This window comes from Scomber japonicus, chromosome 4 (assembly GCF_027409825.1).
Source record: "Scomber japonicus isolate fScoJap1 chromosome 4, fScoJap1.pri, whole genome shotgun sequence".
NCBI classification, from domain to species: Eukaryota; Metazoa; Chordata; class Actinopteri; order Scombriformes; family Scombridae; genus Scomber; species Scomber japonicus.
Genome location: NC_070581.1, coordinates 28,066,585 through 28,087,924, shown reverse-complemented (window position 1 = coordinate 28,087,924; position 21,340 = coordinate 28,066,585).

The window sequence follows — 21,340 nt, the reverse complement described above, 5'->3', positions numbered from 1 at the left end:
GGACAATCCCCCACCCTTCCCATTTTTGACTTTTTCGACACTACCGGCCCTGTCATTTTTTTCAATTTTTGGCCGCTTTGGAAAATCCTTCACAATTTTCACACAATGCCTTCACGGTGCTTGATTTTACACATTTTTCATTCAGGCCGCCCCTCTGGCCCCTTGTAGCAAGTTTTGGGACAATCCCCCACCCTTCCCATTTTTGACTTTTTCGACACTACCGGCCCTGTCATTTTTTTCAATTTTTGGCCGCTTTGGAAAATCCTTCACAATTTTCACACAATGCCCTCACGGTGCTTGATTTTATGCATTTTTCATTCAGGCCGCCCCTCTGGCCCCTTGTAGCAAGTTTTGGGACAATCCCCCACCCTTCCTATTTTTGACTTTTTCGACACTACCGGCCCTGTCATTTTTTTCAATTTTTGGCCGCTTTGGAAAATCCTTCACAATTTTCACAGAATGCCCTCACGGTGCGTGATTTTACACATTTTTCATTCAGGCCGCCCCTCTGGCCCCTTGTAGCAAGTTTTGGGACAATCCCCCACCCTTCCCATTTTTTACTTTTTCAACACTACCCGCCCTGTCATTTTTTTCAATCTTTGCCCGCTTTGGAAAATCCTTGACAATTTTCACACAATGCCTTCACGGTGCTTGATTTTACACATTTTTCATTCAGGCCGCCCCTCTGGCCCCTTGTAGCAAGTTTTGGGACAATCCCCCACCCTTCCCATTTTTGACTTTTTCGACACTACCGGCCCTGTCATTTTTTTCAATTTTTGGCCGCTTTGGAAAATCCTTCACAATTTTCAAAGAATGCCCTCACGGTGCGTGATTTTACACATTTTTCATTCAGGCCGCCCCTCTGGCCCCTTGTAGCAAGTTTTGGGACAATCCCCCACGCTTCCTATTTTTGACTTTTTCGACTCTACCGGCCCTGTCATTTTTTTCAATTTTTGCCCGCTTTGGAAAATCCTTGACAATTTTCACACAATGCCTTCACGGTGCTTGATTTTACACATTTTTCATTCAGGCCGCCCCTCTGGCCCCTTGTAGCAAGTTTTGGGACAATCCCCCACCCTTCCCATTTTTGACTTTTTCGACACTACCGACCCTGTCATTTTTTTCAATTTTTGCCCGCTTTGGAAAATCCTTGACAATTTTCACACAATGCCTTCACGGTGCTTGATTTTACACATTTTTCATTCAGGCCGCCCCTCTGGCCCCTTGTAGCAAGTTTTGGGACAATCCCCCACCCTTCCCATTTTTTACTTTTTCGACACTACCGACCCTGTCATTTTTTTCAATTTTTGCCCGCTTTGGAAAATCCTTGACAATTTTCACACAATGCCTTCACGGTGCTTGATTTTACACATTTTTCATTCAGGCCGCCCCTCTGGCCCCTTGTAGCAAGTTTTGGGACAATCCCCCACCCTTCCCATTTTTGACTTTTTCGACACTACCGGCCCTGTCATTTTTTTCAATTTTTGGCCGCTTTGGAAAATCCTTCACAATTTTCAAAGAATGCCCTCACGGTGCGTGATTTTACACATTTTTCATTCAGGCCGCCCCTCTGGCCCCTTGTAGCAAGTTTTGGGACAATCCCCCACGCTTCCTATTTTTGACTTTTTCGACTCTACCGGCCCTGTCATTTTTTTCAATTTTTGCCCGCTTTGGAAAATCCTTGACAATTTTCACACAATGCCTTCACGGTGCTTGATTTTACACATTTTTCATTCAGGCCGCCCCTCTGGCCCCTTGTAGCAAGTTTTGGGACAATCCCCCACCCTTCCCATTTTTGACTTTTTCGACACTACCGACCCTGTCATTTTTTTCAATTTTTGCCCGCTTTGGAAAATCCTTGACAATTTTCACACAATGCCTTCACGGTGCTTGATTTTACACATTTTTCATTCAGGCCGCCCCTCTGGCCCCTTGTAGCAAGTTTTGGGACAATCCCCCACCCTTCCCATTTTTTACTTTTTCGACACTACCGACCCTGTCATTTTTTTCAATTTTTGCCCGCTTTGGAAAATCCTTGACAATTTTCACACAATGCCTTCACGGTGCTTGATTTTACACATTTTTCATTCAGGCCGCCCCTCTGGCCCCTTGTAGCAAGTTTTGGGACAATCCCCCACCCTTCCCATTTTTGACTTTTTCGACACTACCGGCCCTGTCATTTTTTTCAATTTTTGGCCGCTTTGGAAAATCCTTCACAATTTTCACAGAATGCCCTCACGGTGCGTGATTTTACACATTTTTCATTCAGGCCGCCCCTCTGGCCCCTTGTAGCAAGTTTTGGGACAATCCCCCACCCTTCCCATTTTTTACTTTTTCAACACTACCCGCCCTGTCATTTTTTTCAATTTTTGCCCGCTTTGGAAAATCCTTGACAATTTTCACACAATGCCTTCACGGTGCTTGATTTTACACATTTTTCATTCAGGCCGCCCCTCTGGCCCCTTGTAGCAAGTTTTGGGACAATCCCCCACCCTTCCCATTTTTGACTTTTTCGACACTACCGGCCCTGTCATTTTTTTCAATTTTTGGCCGCTTTGGAAAATCCTTCACAATTTTCACACAATGCCTTCACGGTGCTTGATTTTACACATTTTTCATTCAGGCCGCCCCTCTGGCCCCTTGTAGCAAGTTTTGGGACAATCCCCCACCCTTCCCATTTTTTACTTTTTCAACACTACCCGCCCTGTCATTTTTTTCAATCTTTGCCCGCTTTGGAAAATCCTTGACAATTTTCACACAATGCCTTCACGGTGCTTGATTTTACACATTTTTCATTCAGGCCGCCCCTCTGGCCCCTTGTAGCAAGTTTTGGGACAATCCCCCACCCTTCCCATTTTTGACTTTTTCGACACTACCGGCCCTGTCATTTTTTTCAATTTTTGGCCGCTTTGGAAAATCCTTCACAATTTTCAAAGAATGCCCTCACGGTGCGTGATTTTACACATTTTTCATTCAGGCCGCCCCTCTGGCCCCTTGTAGCAAGTTTTGGGACAATCCCCCACGCTTCCTATTTTTGACTTTTTCGACTCTACCGGCCCTGTCATTTTTTTCAATTTTTGCCCGCTTTGGAAAATCCTTGACAATTTTCACACAATGCCTTCACGGTGCTTGATTTTACACATTTTTCATTCAGGCCGCCCCTCTGGCCCCTTGTAGCAAGTTTTGGGACAATCCCCCACCCTTCCCATTTTTGACTTTTTCGACACTACCGACCCTGTCATTTTTTTCAATTTTTGCCCGCTTTGGAAAATCCTTGACAATTTTCACACAATGCCTTCACGGTGCTTGATTTTACACATTTTTCATTCAGGCCGCCCCTCTGGCCCCTTGTAGCAAGTTTTGGGACAATCCCCCACCCTTCCCATTTTTGACTTTTTCGACACTACCGGCCCTGTCATTTTTTTCAATTTTTGGCCGCTTTGGAAAATCCTTCACAATTTTCACAGAATGCCCTCACGGTGCGTGATTTTACACATTTTTCATTCAGGCCGCCCCTCTGGCCCCTTGTAGCAAGTTTTGGGACAATCCCCCACCCTTCCCATTTTTTACTTTTTCAACACTACCCGCCCTGTCATTTTTTTCAATTTTTGCCCGCTTTGGAAAATCCTTGACAATTTTCACACAATGCCTTCACGGTGCTTGATTTTACACATTTTTCATTCAGGCCGCCCCTCTGGCCCCTTGTAGCAAGTTTTGGGACAATCCCCCACCCTTCCCATTTTTGACTTTTTCGACACTACCGGCCCTGTCATTTTTTTCAATTTTTGGCCGCTTTGGAAAATCCTTGACAATTTTCACACAATGCCTTCACGGTGCTTGATTTTACACATTTTTCATTCAGGCCGCCCCTCTGGCCCCTTGTAGCAAGTTTTGGGACAATCCCCCACCCTTCCCATTTTTGACTTTTTCGACACTACCGACCCTGTCATTTTTTTCAATTTTTGCCCGCTTTGGAAAATCCTTGACAATTTTCACACAATGCCTTCACGGTGCTTGATTTTACACATTTTTCATTCAGGCCGCCCCTCTGGCCCCTTGTAGCAAGTTTTGGGACAATCCCCCACCCTTCCCATTTTTTACTTTTTCGACACTACCGACCCTGTCATTTTTTTCAATTTTTGCCCGCTTTGGAAAATCCTTGACAATTTTCACACAATGCCTTCACGGTGCTTGATTTTACACATTTTTCATTCAGGCCGCCCCTCTGGCCCCTTGTAGCAAGTTTTGGGACAATCCCCCACCCTTCCCATTTTTGACTTTTTCGACACTACCGGCCCTGTCATTTTTTTCAATTTTTGGCCGCTTTGGAAAATCCTTCACAATTTTCACAGAATGCCCTCACGGTGCGTGATTTTACACATTTTTCATTCAGGCCGCCCCTCTGGCCCCTTGTAGCAAGTTTTGGGACAATCCCCCACCCTTCCCATTTTTTACTTTTTCAACACTACCCGCCCTGTCATTTTTTTCAATTTTTGCCCGCTTTGGAAAATCCTTGACAATTTTCACACAATGCCTTCACGGTGCTTGATTTTACACATTTTTCATTCAGGCCGCCCCTCTGGCCCCTTGTAGCAAGTTTTGGGACAATCCCCCACCCTTCCCATTTTTGACTTTTTCGACACTACCGGCCCTGTCATTTTTTTCAATTTTTGGCCGCTTTGGAAAATCCTTGACAATTTTCACACAATGCCTTCACGGTGCTTGATTTTACACATTTTTCATTCAGGCCGCCCCTCTGGCCCCTTGTAGCAAGTTTTGGGACAATCCCCCACCCTTCCCATTTTTGACTTTTTCGACACTACCGGCCCTGTCATTTTTTTCAATTTTTGGCCGCTTTGGAAAATCCTTCACAATTTTCACACAATGCCCTCACGGTGCTTGATTTTATGCATTTTTCATTCAGGCCGCCCCTCTGGCCCCTTGTAGCAAGTTTTGGGACAATCCCCCACCCTTCCTATTTTTGACTTTTTCGACACTACCGGCCCTGTCATTTTTTTCAATTTTTGGCCGCTTTGGAAAATCCTTCACAATTTTCAAAGAATGCCCTCACGGTGCGTGATTTTACACATTTTTCATTCAGGCCGCCCCTCTGGCCCCTTGTAGCAAGTTTTGGGACAATCCCCCACCCTTCCTATTTTTGACTTTTTCGACACTACCGGCCCTGTCATTTTTTTCAATTTTTGCCCGCTTTGGAAAATCCTTGACAATTTTCACACAATGCCTTCACGGTGCTTGATTTTACACATTTTTCATTCAGGCCGCCCCTCTGGCCCCTTGTAGCAAGTTTTGGGACAATCCCCCACCCTTCCCATTTTTGACTTTTTCGACACTACCGACCCTGTCATTTTTTTCAATTTTTGCCCGCTTTGGAAAATCCTTGACAATTTTCACACAATGCCTTCACGGTGCTTGATTTTACACATTTTTCATTCAGGCCGCCCCTCTGGCCCCTTGTAGCAAGTTTTGGGACAATCCCCCACCCTTCCCATTTTTTACTTTTTCGACACTACCGGCCCTGTCATTTTTTTCAATTTTTGCCCGCTTTGGAAAATCCTTCACAATTTTCACAGAATGCCCTCACGGTGCGTGATTTTACACATTTTTCATTCAGGCCGCCCCTCTGGCCCCTTGTAGCAAGTTTTGGGACAATCCCCCACCCTTCCCATTTTTTACTTTTTCAACACTACCCGCCCTGTCATTTTTTTCAATTTTTGCCCGCTTTGGAAAATCCTTGACAATTTTCACACAATGCCTTCACGGTGCTTGATTTTACACATTTTTCATTCAGGCCGCCCCTCTGGCCCCTTGTAGCAAGTTTTGGGACAATCCCCCACCCTTCCCATTTTTGACTTTTTCGACACTACCGGCCCTGTCATTTTTTTCAATTTTGCCCGCTTTGGAAAATCCTTGACAATTTTCACACAATGCCTTCACGGTGCTTGATTTTACACATTTTTCATTCAGGCCGCCCCTCTGGCCCCTTGTAGCAAGTTTTGGGACAATCCCCCACCCTTCCCATTTTTGACTTTTTCGACACTACCGGCCCTGTCATTTTTTTCAATTTTTGCCCGCTTTGGAAAATCCTTGACAATTTTCACACAATGCCTTCACGGTGCTTGATTTTACACATTTTTCATTCAGGCCGCCCCTCTGGCCCCTTGTAGCAAGTTTTGGGACAATCCCCCACCCTTCCTATTTTTGACTTTTTCGACACTACCGGCCCTGTCATTTTTTTCAATTTTTGCCCCCTATGGAAAATCCTTCACAATTTTCACACAATGCCTTCACGGTGCTTGATTTTACACATTTTTCATTCAGGCCGCCCCTGTGGCCCCTTGTAGCAAGTTTTGGGACAATCCCCCACCCTTCCCATTTTTGACTTTTTCAACACTACCGACCCTGTCATTTTTTTCAATTTTTGCCCGCTTTGGAAAATCCTTGACAATTTTCACACAATGCCTTCACGGTGCTTGATTTTACACATTTTTCATTCAGGCCGCCCCTCTGGCCCCTTGTAGCAAGTTTTGGGACAATCCCCCACCCTTCCCATTTTTGACTTTTTCGACACTACCGGCCCTGTCATTTTTTTCAATTTTTGGCCGCTTTGGAAAATCCTTCACAATTTTCACACAATGCCTTCACAGTGCTTGATTTTACACATTTTTCATTCAGGTCGGCCCTCTGGCCCCTTGTAGCAAGTTTTGGGACAATCCCCCACCCTTCCCATTTTTGACTTTTTCGACACTACCGGCCCTGTCATTTTTTTCAATTTTTGCCCGCTTAGGAAAATCCTTGACAATTTTCACACAATGCCTTCACGGTGCTTGATTTTACACATTTTTCATTCAGGCCGCCCCTCTGGCCCCTTGTAGCAAGTTTTGGGACAATCCCCCACCCTTCCCATTTTTGACTTTTTCGACACTACCGACCCTGTCATTTTTTTCAATTTTTGCCCGCTTTGGAAAATCCTTGACAATTTTCACACAATGCCTTCACGGTGCTTGATTTTACACATTTTTCATTCAGGCCGCCCCTCTGGCCCCTTGTAGCAAGTTTTGGGACAATCCCCCACCCTTCCTATTTTTGACTTTTTCGACACTACCGGCCCTGTCATTTTTTTCAATTTTTGCCCCCTATGGAAAATCCTTGACAATTTTCACACAATGCCTTCACGGTGCTTGATTTTACACATTTTTCATTCAGGCCGCCCCTCTGGCCCCTTGTAGCAAGTTTTGGGACAATCCCCCACCCTTCCCATTTTTGACTTTTTCAACACTACCGACCCTGTCATTTTTTTCAATTTTTGCCCGCTTTGGAAAATCCTTCACAATTTTCACACAATGCCTTCACGGTGCTTGATTTTACACATTTTTCATTCAGGCCGCCCCTCTGGCCCCTTGTAGCAAGTTTTGGGACAATCCCCCACCCTTCCTATTTTTGACTTTTTCGACACTACCGGCCCTGTCATTTTTTTCAATTTTTGCCCCCTATGGAAAATCCTTCACAATTTTCACACAATGCCTTCACGGTGCTTGATTTTACACATTTTTCATTCAGGCCGCCCCTCTGGCCCCTTGTAGCAAGTTTTGGGACAATCCCCCACCCTTCCCATTTTTGACTTTTTCAACACTACCGACCCTGTCATTTTTTTCAATTTTTGCCCGCTTTGGAAAATCCTTGACAATTTTCACACAATGCCTTCACGGTGCTTGATTTTACACATTTTTCATTCAGGCCGCCCCTCTGGCCCCTTGTAGCAAGTTTTGGGACAATCCCCCACCCTTCCCATTTTTGACTTTTTCGACACTACCGGCCCTGTCATTTTTTTCAATTTTTGGCCGCTTTGGAAAATCCTTCACAATTTTCACACAATGCCTTCACAGTGCTTGATTTTACACATTTTTCATTCAGGTCGGCCCTCTGGCCCCTTGTAGCAAGTTTTGGGACAATCCCCCACCCTTCCCATTTTTGACTTTTTCGACACTACCCGCCCTGTCATTTTTTTCAGTTTTTGCCCGCTTAGGAAAATCCTTGACAATTTTCACACAATGCCTTCACGGTGCTTGATTTTACACATTTTTCATTCAGGCCGCCCCTCTGGCCCCTTGTAGCAAGTTTTGGGACAATCCCCCACCCTTCCCATTTTTGACTTTTTCGACACTACCGACCCTGTCATTTTTTTCAATTTTTGCCCGCTTTGGAAAATCCTTGACAATTTTCACACAATGCCTTCACGGTGCTTGATTTTACACATTTTTCATTCAGGCCGCCCCTCTGGCCCCTTGTAGCAAGTTTTGGGACAATCCCCCACCCTTCCTATTTTTGACTTTTTCGACACTACCGGCCCTGTCATTTTTTTCAATTTTTGCCCCCTATGGAAAATCCTTCACAATTTTCACACAATGCCTTCACGGTGCTTGATTTTACACATTTTTCATTCAGGCCGCCCCTCTGGCCCCTTGTAGCAAGTTTTGGGACAATCCCCCACCCTTCCCATTTTTGACTTTTTCAACACTACCGACCCTGTCATTTTTTTCAATTTTTGCCCGCTTTGGAAAATCCTTGACAATTTTCACACAATGCCTTCACGGTGCTTGATTTTACACATTTTTCATTCAGGCCGCCCCTCTGGCCCCTTGTAGCAAGTTTTGGGACAATCCCCCACCCTTCCTATTTTTGACTTTTTCGACACTACCGGCCCTGTCATTTTTTTCAATTTTTGCCCCCTATTGAAAATCCTTCACAATTTTCACACAATGTCTTCACGGTGCTTGATTTTACACATTTTTCATTCAGGCCGCCCCTCTGGCCCCTTGTAGCAAGTTTTGGGACAATCCCCCACCCTTCCCATTTTTGACTTTTTCGACACTACCGGCCCTGTCATTTTTTTCAATTTTTGGCCGCTTTGGAAAATCCTTGACAATTTTCACACAATGCCTTCACGGTGCTTGATTTTACACATTTTTCATTCAGGCCGCCCCTCTGGCCCCTTGTAGCAAGTTTTGGGACAATCCCCCACCCTTCCCATTTTTGACTTTTTCGACACTACCGACCCTGTCATTTTTTTCAATTTTTGCCCGCTTTGGAAAATCCTTGACAATTTTCACACAATGCCTTCACGGTGCTTGATTTTACACATTTTTCATTCAGGCCGCCCCTCTGGCCCCTTGTAGCAAGTTTTGGGACAATCCCCCACCCTTCCTATTTTTGACTTTTTCGACACTACCGGCCCTGTCATTTTTTTAAATTTTTGCCCCCTATGGAAAATCCTTCACAATTTTCACACAATGTCTTCACGGTGCTTGATTTTACACATTTTTCATTCAGGCCGCCCCTCTGGCCCCTTGTAGCAAGTTTTGGGACAATCCCCCACCCTTCCCATTTTTGACTTTTTCGACACTACCGGCCCTGTCATTTTTTTCAATTTTTGCCCGCTTTGGAAAATCCTTGACAATTTTCACACAATGCCTTCACGGTGCTTGATTTTACACATTTTTCATTCAGGCCGCCCCTCTGGCCCCTTGTAGCAAGTTTTGGGACAATCCCCCACCCTTCCCATTTTTGACGTTTTCGACACTACCGACCCTGTCATTTTTTTCAATTTTTGCCCGCTTTGGAAAATCCTTGACAATTTTCACACAATGCCTTCACGGTGCTTGATTTTACACATTTTTCATTCAGGCCGCCCCTCTGGCCCCTTGTAGCAAGTTTTGGGACAATCCCCCACCCTTCCCATTTTTGACGTTTTCGACACTACCGACCCTGTCATTTTTTTCAATTTTTGCCCGCTTTGGAAAATCCTTGACAATTTTCACACAATGCCTTCACGGTGCTTGATTTTACACATTTTTCATTCAGGCCGCCCCTCTGGCCCCTTGTAGCAAGTTTTGGGACAATCCCCCACCCTTCCCATTTTTGACTTTTTCGACACTACCGGCCCTGTCATTTTTTTCAATTTTTGGCCGCTTTGGAAAATCCTTGACAATTTTCACACAATGCCTTCACAGTGCTTGATTTTACACATTTTTCATTCAGGTCGGCCCTCTGGCCCCTTGTAGCAAGTTTTGGGACAATCCCCCACCCTTCCTATTTTTGACTTTTTCGACACTACCGGCCCTGTCATTTTTTTCAATTTTTGCCCCCTATGGAAAATCCTTGACAATTTTCACACAATGCCTTCACGGTGCTTGATTTTACACATTTTTCATTCAGGCCGCCCCTCTGGCCCCTTGTAGCAAGTTTTGGGACAATCCCCCACCCTTCCCATTTTTTACTTTTTCAACACTACCCGCCCTGTCATTTTTTTCAATTTTTGCCCGCTTTGGAAAATCCTTGACAATTTTCACACAATGCCTTCACGGTGCTTGATTTTACACATTTTTCATTCAGGCCGCCCCTCTGGCCCCTTGTAGCAAGTTTTGGGACAATCCCCCACCCTTCCCATTTTTGACTTTTTCGACACTACCGGCCATGTCATTTTTTTCAATTTTTGGCCGCTTTGGAAAATCCTTCACAATTTTCAAAGAATGCCCTCACGGTGCGTGATTTTACACATTTTTCATTCAGGCCGCCCCTCTGGCCCCTTGTAGCAAGTTTTGGGACAATCCCCCACCCTTCCCATTTTTTACTTTTTCGACACTACCGGCCCTGTAATTTTTTTCAATTTTTGCCCCCTATGGAAAATCCTTCACAATTTTCACACAATGTCTTCACGGTGCTTGATTTTACACATTTTTCATTCAGGCCGCCCCTCTGGCCCCTTGTAGCAAGTTTTGGGACAATCCCCCACCCTTCCCATTTTTGACTTTTTCGACACTACCGGCCCTGTCATTTTTTTCAATTTTTGCCCGCTTAGGAAAATCCTTCACAATTTTCACACAATGCCCTCACGGAGCTTGATTTTACACATTTTTTATTCAGGCCGCCCCTCTGGCCCCTTGTAGCAAGTTTTGGGACAATCCCCCACCCTTCCCATTTTTGACTTTTTCGACACTACCGGCCCTGTCATTTTTTTCAATTTTTGGCCGCTTTGGAAAATCCTTCACAATTTTCACAGAATGCCCTCACGGTGCGTGATTTTACACATTTTTCATTCAGGCCGCCCCTCTGGCCCCTTGTAGCAAGTTTTGGGACAATCCCCCACCCTTCCCATTTTTTACTTTTTCAACACTACCCGCCCTGTCATTTTTTTCAATTCTTGCCCGCTTTGGAAAATCCTTGACAATTTTCACACAATGCCTTCACGGTGCTTGATTTTACACATTTTTCATTCAGGCCGCCCCTCTGGCCCCTTGTAGCAAGTTTTGGGACAATCCCCCACCCTTCCCATTTTTGACTTTTTCGACACTACCGGCCCTGTCATTTTTTTCAATTTTTGGCCGCTTTGGAAAATCCTTCACAATTTTCAAAGAATGCCCTCACGGTGCGTGATTTTACACATTTTTCATTCAGGCCGCCCCTCTGGCCCCTTGTAGCAAGTTTTGGGACAATCCCCCACCCTTCCCATTTTTTACTTTTTCGACACTACCGGCCCTGTCATTTTTTTCAATTTTTGCCCCCTATGGAAAATCCTTGACAATTTTCACACAATGCCTTCACGGTGCTTGATTTTACACATTTTTCATTCAGGCCGCCCCTCTGGCCCCTTGTAGCAAGTTTTGGGACAATCCCCCACCCTTCCTATTTTTGACTTTTTCGACACTACCGGCCCTGTCATTTTTTTCAATTTCTGCCCCCTATGGAAAATCCTTGACAATTTTCACACAATGCCTTCACGGTGCTTGATTTTACACATTTTTCATTCAGGCCGGCCCTCTGGCCCCTTGTAGCAAGTTTTGGGACAATCCCCCACCCTTCCCATTTTTGACTTTTTCGACACTACCGGCCCTGTCATTTTTTTCAATTTTTGTCCGCTTAGGAAAATCCTTCACAATTTTCACACAATGCCTTCACGGAGCTTGATTTTACACATTTTTTATTCAGGCCGCCCCTCTGGCCCCTTGTAGCAAGTTTTGGGACAATCCCCCACCCTTCCCATTTTTGACTTTTTCGACACTACCGACCCTGTCATTTTTTTCAATTTTTGGCCGCTTTGGAAAATCCTTGACAATTTTCACACAATGCCTTCACGGTGCTTGATTTTACACATTTTTCATTCAGGCCGCCCCTCTGGCCCCTTGTAGCAAGTTTTGGGACAATCCCCCACCCTTCCTATTTTTGACTTTTTCGACACTACCGGCCCTGTCATTTTTTTAAATTTTTGCCCCCTATGGAGAATCCTTCACAATTTTCACACAATGTCTTCACGGTGCTTGATTTTACACATTTTTCATTCAGGCCGCCCCTCTGGCCCCTTGTAGCAAGTTTTGGGACAATCCCCCACCCTTCCCATTTTTGACTTTTTCGACACTACCGGCCCTGTCATTTTTTTCAATTTTTGCCCGCTTAGGAAAATCCTTCACAATTTTCACACAATGCCCTCACGGTGCTTGATTTTACACATTTTTCATTCAGGCCGCCCCTCTGGCCCCTTGTAGCAAGTTTTGGGACAATCCCCCACCCTTCCCATTTTTTTCTTTTTCGACACTACCGACCCTGTCATTTTTTTCAATTTTTGCCCGCTTAGGAAAATCCTTCACAATTTTCACACAATGCCTTCACGGTGCTTGATTTTACACATTTTTCATTCAGGCCGCCCCTCTGGCCCCTTGTAGCAAGTTTTGGGACAATCCCCCACCCTTCCCATTTTTGACTTTTTCGACACTACCGGCCCTGTCATTTTTTTCAATTTTTGGCCGCTTTGGAAAATCCTTGACAATTTTCACACAATGCCTTCACAGTGCTTGATTTTACACATTTTTCATTCAGGTCGGCCCTCTGGCCCCTTGTAGCAAGTTTTGGGACAATCCCCCACCCTTCCCATTTTTGACTTTTTCGACACTACCGGCCCTGTCATTTTTTTCAATTTTTGCCCGCTTAGGAAAATCCTTGACAATTTTCACACAATGCCTTCACGGTGCTTGATTTTACACATTTTTCATTCAGGCCGCCCCTCTGGCCCCTTGTAGCAATTTTTGGGACAATCCCCCACCCTTCCCATTTTTGACTTTTTCGACACTACCGACCCTGTCATTTTTTTCAATTTTTGCACGCTTTGGAAAATCCTTGACAATTTTCACACAATGCCTTCACGGTGCTTGATTTTACACATTTTTCATTCAGGCCGCCCCTCTGGCCCCTTGTAGCAAGTTTTGGGACAATCCCCCACCCTTCCTATTTTTGACTTTTTCGACACTACCGGCCCTGTAATTTTTTTCAATTTTTGCCCCCTATGGAAAATCCTTCACAATTTTCACACAATGCCTTCACGGTGCTTGATTTTACACATTTTTCATTCAGGCCGCCCCTCTGGCCCCTTGTAGCAAGTTTTGGGACAATCCCCCACCCTTCCCATTTTTTACTTTTTCAACACTACCCGCCCTGTCATTTTTTTCAATTTTTGCCCGCTTTGGAAAATCCTTGACAATTTTCACACAATGCCTTCACGGTGCTTGATTTTACACATTTTTCATTCAGGCCGCCCCTCTGGCCCCTTGTAGCAAGTTTTGGGACAATCCCCCACCCTTCCCATTTTTGACTTTTTCGACACTACCGGCCCTGTCATTTTTTTCAATTTTTGGCCGCTTTGGAAAATCCTTGACAATTTTCAAAGAATGCCCTCACGGTGCGTGATTTTACACATTTTTCATTCAGGCCGCCCCTCTGGCCCCTTGTAGCAAGTTTTGGGACAATCCCCCACCCTTCCCATTTTTTACTTTTTCTACACTACCGGCCCTGTCATTTTTTTCAATTTTTGCCCCCTATGGAAAATCCTTCACAATTTTCACACAATGTCTTCACGGTGCTTGATTTTACACATTTTTCATTCAGGCCGCCCCTCTGGCCCCTTGTAGCAAGTTTTGGGACAATCCCCCACCCTTCCCATTTTTGACTTTTTCGACACTACCGGCCCTGTCATTTTTTTCAATTTTTGCCCGCTTAGGAAAATCCTTCACAATTTTCACACAATGCCCTCACGGAGCTTGATTTTACACATTTTTTATTCAGGCCGCCCCTCTGGCCCCTTGTAGCAAGTTTTGGGACAATCCCCCACCCTTCCCATTTTTGACTTTTTCGACACTACCGGCCCTGTCATTTTTTTCAATTTTTGGCCGCTTTGGAAAATCCTTCACAATTTTCACAGAATGCCCTCACGGTGCGTGATTTTACACATTTTTCATTCAGGCCGCCCCTCTGGCCCCTTGTAGCAAGTTTTGGGACAATCCCCCACCCTTCCTATTTTTGACTTTTTCGACACTACCGGCCCTGTCATTTTTTTCAATTTTTGCCCGCTTTGGAAAATCCTTGACAATTTTCACACAATGCCTTCACGGTGCTTGATTTTACACATTTTTCATTCAGGCCGCCCCTCTGGCCCCTTGTAGCAAGTTTTGGGACAATCCCCCACCCTTCCCATTTTTGACTTTTTCGACACTACCGACCCTGTCATTTTTTTCAATTTTTGCCCGCTTTGGAAAATCCTTGACAATTTTCACACAATGCCTTCACGGTGCTTGATTTTACACATTTTTCATTCAGGCCGCCCCTCTGGCCCCTTGTAGCAAGTTTTGGGACAATCCCCCACCCTTCCCATTTTTTACTTTTTCAACACTACCCGCCCTGTCATTTTTTTCAATTTTTGCCCGCTTTGGAAAATCCTTGACAATTTTCACACAATGCCTTCACGGTGCTTGATTTTACACATTTTTCATTCAGGCCGCCCCTCTGGCCCCTTGTAGCAAGTTTTGGGACAATCCCCCACCCTTCCCATTTTTTACTTTTTCGACACTACCGGCCCTGTCATTTTTTTAAATTTTTGCCCCCTATGGAAAATCCTTGACAATTTTCACACAATGCCTTCACGGTGCTTGATTTTACACATTTTTCATTCAGGCCGCCCCTCTGGCCCCTTGTAGCAAGTTTTGGGACAATCCCCCACCCTTCCTATTTTTGACTTTTTCGACACTACCGGCCCTGTCATTTTTTTCAATTTTTGCCCCCTATGGAAAATCCTTCACAATTTTCACACAATGCCTTCACGGTGCTTGATTTTACACATTTTTCATTCAGGCCGCCCCTCTGGCCCCTTGTAGCAAGTTTTGGGACAATCCCCCACCCTTCCCATTTTTGACTTTTTCAACACTACCGACCCTGTCATTTTTTTCAATTTTTGCCCGCTTTGGAAAATCCTTGACAATTTTCACACAATGCCTTCACGGTGCTTGATTTTACACATTTTTCATTCAGGCCGCCCCTCTGGCCCCTTGTAGCAAGTTTTGGGACAATCCCCCACCCTTCCTATTTTTGACTTTTTCGACACTACCGGCCCTGTCATTTTTTTCAATTTTTACCCCCTATGGAAAATCCTTCACAATTTTCACACAATGTCTTCACGGTGCTTGATTTTACACATTTTTCATTCAGGCCGCCCCTCTGGCCCCTTGTAGCAAGTTTTGGGACAATCCCTCACCCTTCCCATTTTTGACTTTTTCGACACTACCGGCCCTGTCATTTTTTTCAATTTTTGCCCGCTTAGGAAAATCCTTCACAATTTTCACACAATGCCCTCACGGAGCTTGATTTTACACATTTTTTATTCAGGCCGCCCCTCTGGCCCCTTGTAGCAAGTTTTGGGACAATCCCCCACCCTTCCCATTTTTGACTTTTTCGACACTACCGGCCCTGTCATTTTTTTCAATTTTTGGCCGCTTTGGAAAATCCTTCACAATTTTCACACAATGCCTTCACGGTGCTTGATTTTACACATTTTTCATTCAGGCCGCCCCTCTGGCCCCTTGTAGCAAGTTTTGGGACAATCCCCCACCCTTCCCATTTTTGACTTTTTCGACACTACCGACCCTGTCATTTTTTTCAATTTTTGCCCGCTTTGGAAAATCCTTGACAATTTTCACACAATGCCTTCACGGTGCTTGATTTTACACATTTTTCATTCAGGCCGCCCCTCTGGCCCCTTGTAGCAAGTTTTGGGACAATCCCCCACCCTTCCTATTTTTGACTTTATCGACACTACCGGCCCTGTCATTTTTTTAAATTTTTGCCCCCTATGGAAAATCCTTCACAATTTTCACACAATGTCTTCACGGTGCTTGATTTTACACATTTTTCATTCAGGCCGCCCCTCTGGCCCCTTGTAGCAAGTTTTGGGACAATCCCCCACCCTTCCCATTTTTGACTTTTTCGACACTACCGGCCCTGTCATTTTTTTAAATTTTTGCCCGCTTAGGAAAATCCTTCACAATTTTCACACAATGCCCTCACGGTGCTTGATTTTACACATTTTTCATTCAGGCCGCCCCTCTGGCCCCTTGTAGCAAGTTTTGGGACAATCCCCCACCCTTCCCATTTTTGACTTTTTCGACACTACCGACCCTGTCATTTTTTTCAATTTTTGCCCGCTTAGGAAAATCCTTCACAATTTTCACACAATGCCTTCACGGTGCTTGATTTTACACATTTTTCATTCAGGCCGCCCCTCTGGCCCCTTTTTAGCAAGTTTTGGGACAATCCCCCACCCTTCCCATTTTTGACTTTTTCGACACTACCGGCCCTGTCATTTTTTTCAATTTTTGCCCCCTATGGAAAATCCTTCACATTTTTCACACAATGTCTTCACGGTGCTTGATTTTACACATTTTTCATTCAGGCCGCCCCTCTGGCCCCTTGTAGCAAGTTTTGGGACAATCCCCCACCCTTCCCATTTTTGACTTTTTCGACACTACCGGCCCTGTCATTTTTTTCAATTTTTGGCCGCTTTGGAAAATCCTTGACAATTTTCACACAATGCCTTCACGGTGCTTGATTTTACACATTTTTCATTCAGGCCGCCCCTCTGGCCCCTTGTAGCAAGTTTTGGGACAATCCCCCACCCTTCCCATTTTTGACTTTTTCGACACTACCGACCCTGTCATTTTTTTCAATTTTTGCCCGCTTTGGAAAATCCTTGACAATTTTCACACAATGCCTTCACGGTGCTTGATTTTACACATTTTTCATTCAGGCCGCCCCTCTGGCCCCTTGTAGCAAGTTTTGGGACAATCCCCCACCCTTCCCATTTTTGACTTTTTCGACACTACCGGCCCTGTCATTTTTTTCAATTTTTGCCCGCTTAGGAAAATCCTTCACAATTTTCACACAATGCCCTCACGGTGCTTGATTTTACACATTTTTCATTCAGGCCGCCCCTCTGGCCCCTTGTAGCAAGTTTTGGGACAATCCCCCACCCTTCCCATTTTTTTCTTTTTCGACACTACCGACCCTGTCATTTTTTTCAATTTTTGCCCGCTTAGGAAAATCCTTCACAATTTTCACACAATGCCTTCACGGTGCTTGATTTTACACATTTTTCATTCAGGCCGCCCCTCTGGCCCCTTGTAGCAAGTTTTGGGACAATCCCCCACCCTTCCCATTTTTGACTTTTTCGACACTACCGACCCTGTCATTTTTTTCAATTTTTGCCCGCTTTGGAAAATCCTTGACAATTTTCACACAATGCCTTCACGGTGCTTGATTTTACACATTTTTCATTCAGGCCGCCCCTCTGGCCCCTTGTAGCAAGTTTTGGGACAATCCCCCACCCTTCCCATTTTTGACTTTTTCGACACTACCGGCCCTGTCATTTTTTTCAATTTTTGGCCGCTTTGGAAAATCCTTGACAATTTTCACACAATGCCTTCACGGTGCTTGATTTTACACATTTTTCATTCAGGTCGGCCCTCTGGCCCCTTGTAGCAAGTTTTGGGACAATCCCCCACCCTTCCCATTTTTGACTTTTTCGACACTACCGGCCCTGTCATTTTTTTCAATTTTTGCCCGCTTAGGAAAATCCTTGACAATTTTCACACAATGCCTTCACGGTGCTTGATTTTACACATTTTTCATTCAGGCCGCCCCTCTGGCCCCTTGTAGCAATTTTTGGGACAATCCCCCACCCTTCCCATTTTTGACTTTTTCGACACTACCGACCCTGTCATTTTTTTCAATTTTTGCACGCTTTGGAAAATCCTTGACAATTTTCACACAATGCCTTCACGGTGCTTGATTTTACACATTTTTCATTCAGGCCGCCCCTCTGGCCCCTTGTAGCAAGTTTTGGGACAATCCCCCACCCTTCCTATTTTTGACTTTTTCGACACTACCGGCCCTGTAATTTTTTTCAATTTTTGCCCCCTATGGAAAATCCTTCACAATTTTCACACAATGCCTTCACGGTGCTTGATTTTACACATTTTTCATTCAGGCCGCCCCTCTGGCCCCTTGTAGCAAGTTTTGGGACAATCCCCCACCCTTCCCATTTTTTACTTTTTCAACACTACCCGCCCTGTCATTTTTTTCAATTTTTGCCCGCTTTGGAAAATCCTTGACAATTTTCACACAATGCCTTCACGGTGCTTGATTTTACACATTTTTCATTCAGGCCGCCCCTCTGGCCCCTTGTAGCAAGTTTTGGGACAATCCCCCACCCTTCCCATTTTTGACTTTTTCGACACTACCGGCCCTGTCATTTTTTTCAATTTTTGGCCGCTTTGGAAAATCCTTGACAATTTTCAAAGAATGCCCTCACGGTGCGTGATTTTACACATTTTTCATTCAGGCCGCCCCTCTGGCCCCTTGTAGCAAGTTTTGGGACAATCCCCCACCCTTCCCATTTTTTACTTTTTCTACACTACCGGCCCTGTCATTTTTTTCAATTTTTGCCCCCTATGGAAAATCCTTCACAATTTTCACACAATGTCTTCACGGTGCTTGATTTTACACATTTTTCATTCAGGCCGCCCCTCTGGCCCCTTGTAGCAAGTTTTGGGACAATCCCCCACCCTTCCCATTTTTGACTTTTTCGACACTACCGACCCTGTCATTTTTTTCAATTTTTGCCCGCTTAGGAAAATCCTTCACAATTTTCACACAATGCCTTCACTGTGCTTGATTTTACACATTTTTCATTCAGGCCGCCCCTCTGGCCCCTTTTTAGCAAGTTTTGGGACAATCCCCCACCCTTCCCATTTTTGACTTTTTCGACACTACCGGCCCTGTCATTTTTTTCAATTTTTGCCCCCTATGGAAAATCCTTCACATTTTTCACACAATGTCTTCACGGTGCTTGATTTTACACATTTTTCATTCAGGCCGCCCCTCTGGCCCCTTGTAGCAAGTTTTGGGACAATCCCCCACCCTTCCCATTTTTGACTTTTTCGACACTACCGGCCCTGTCATTTTTTTCAATTTTTGGCCGCTTTGGAAAATCCTTGACAATTTTCACACAATGCCTTCACGGTGCTTGATTTTACACATTTTTCATTCAGGCCGCCCCTCTGGCCCCTTGTAGCAAGTTTTGGGACAATCCCCCACCCTTCCCATTTTTGACTTTTTCGACACTACCGACCCTGTCATTTTTTTCAATTTTTGCCCGCTTTGGAAAATCCTTGACAATTTTCACACAATGCCTTCACGGTGCTTGATTTTACACATTTTTCATTCAGGCCGCCCCTCTGGCCCCTTGTAGCAAGTTTTGGGACAATCCCCCACCCTTCCCATTTTTGACTTTTTCGACACTACCGGCCCTGTCATTTTTTTCAATTTTTGCCCGCTTAGGAAAATCCTTCACAATTTTCACACAATGCCCTCACGGTGCTTGATTTTACACATTTTTCATTCAGGCCGCCCCTCTGGCCCCTTGTAGCAAGTTTTGGGACAATCCCCCACCCTTCCCATTTTTTTCTTTTTCGACACTACCGACCCTGTCATTTTTTTCAATTTTTGCCCGCTTAGGAAAATCCTTCACAATTTTCACACAATGCCTTCACGGTGCTTGATTTTACACATTTTTCATTCAGGCCGCCCCTCTGGCCCCTTGTAGCAAGTTTTGGGACAATCCCCCACCCTTCCCATTTTTGACTTTTTCGACACTACCGGCCCTGTCATTTTTTTCAATTTTTGGCCGCTTTGGAAAATCCTTGACAATTTTCACACAATGCCTTCACAGTGCTTGATTTTACACATTTTTCATTCAGGTCGGCCCTCTGGCCCCTTGTAGCAAGTTTTGGGACAATCCCCCACCCTTCCCATTTTTGACTTTTTCGACACTACCGGCCCTGTCATTTTTTTCAATTTTTGCCCCCTATGGAAAATCCTTCACATTTTTCACACAATGTCTTCACGGTGCTTGATTTTACACATTTTTCATTCAGGCCGCCCCTCTGGCCCCTTGTAGCAAGTTTTGGGACAATCCCCCACCCTTCCCATTTTTGACTTTTTCGACACTACCGGCCCTGTCATTTTTTTCAATTTTTGCCCGCTTTGGAAAATCCTTGACAATTTTCACACAATGCCTTCACGGTGCTTGATTTTACACATTTTTCATTCAGGCCGCCCCTCTGGCCCCTTGTAGCAAGTTTTGGGACAATCCCCCACCCTTCCCATTTTTGACTTTTTCGACACTACCGACCCTGTCATTTTTTTCAATTTTTGCCCGCTTTGGAAAATCCTTGACAATTTTCACACAATGCCTTCACGGTGCTTGATTTTACACATTTTTCATTCAGGCCGCCCCTCTGGCCCCTTGTAGCAAGTTTTGGGACAATCCCCCACCCTTCCCATTTTTGACTTTTTCGACACTACCGGCCCTGTCATTTTTTTCAATTTTTGGCCGCTTTGGAAAATCCTTGACAATTTTCACACAATGCCTTCACGGTGCTTGATTTTACACATTTTTCATTCAGGTCGGCCCTCTGGCCCCTTGTAGCAAGTTTTGGGACAATCCCCCACCCTTCCCATTTTTGACTTTTTCGACACTACCGGCCCTGTCATTTTTTTCAATTTTTGCCCGCTTAGGAAAATCCTTGACAATTTTCACACAATGCCTTCACGGTGCTTGATTTTACACATTTTTCATTCAGGCCGCCCCTCTGGCCCCTTGTAGCAATTTTTGGGACAATCCCCCACCCTTCCCATTTTTGACTTTTTCGACACTACCGACCCTGTCATTTTTTTCAATTTTTGCACGCTTTGGAAAATCCTTGACAATTTTCACACAATGCCTTCACGGTGCTTGATTTTACACATTTTTCATTCAGGCCGCCCCTCTGGCCCCTTGTAGCAAGTTTTGGGACAATCCCCCACCCTTCCTATTTTTGACTTTTTCGACACTACCGGCCCTGTAATTTTTTTCAATTTTTGCCCCCTATGGAAAATCCTTCACAATTTT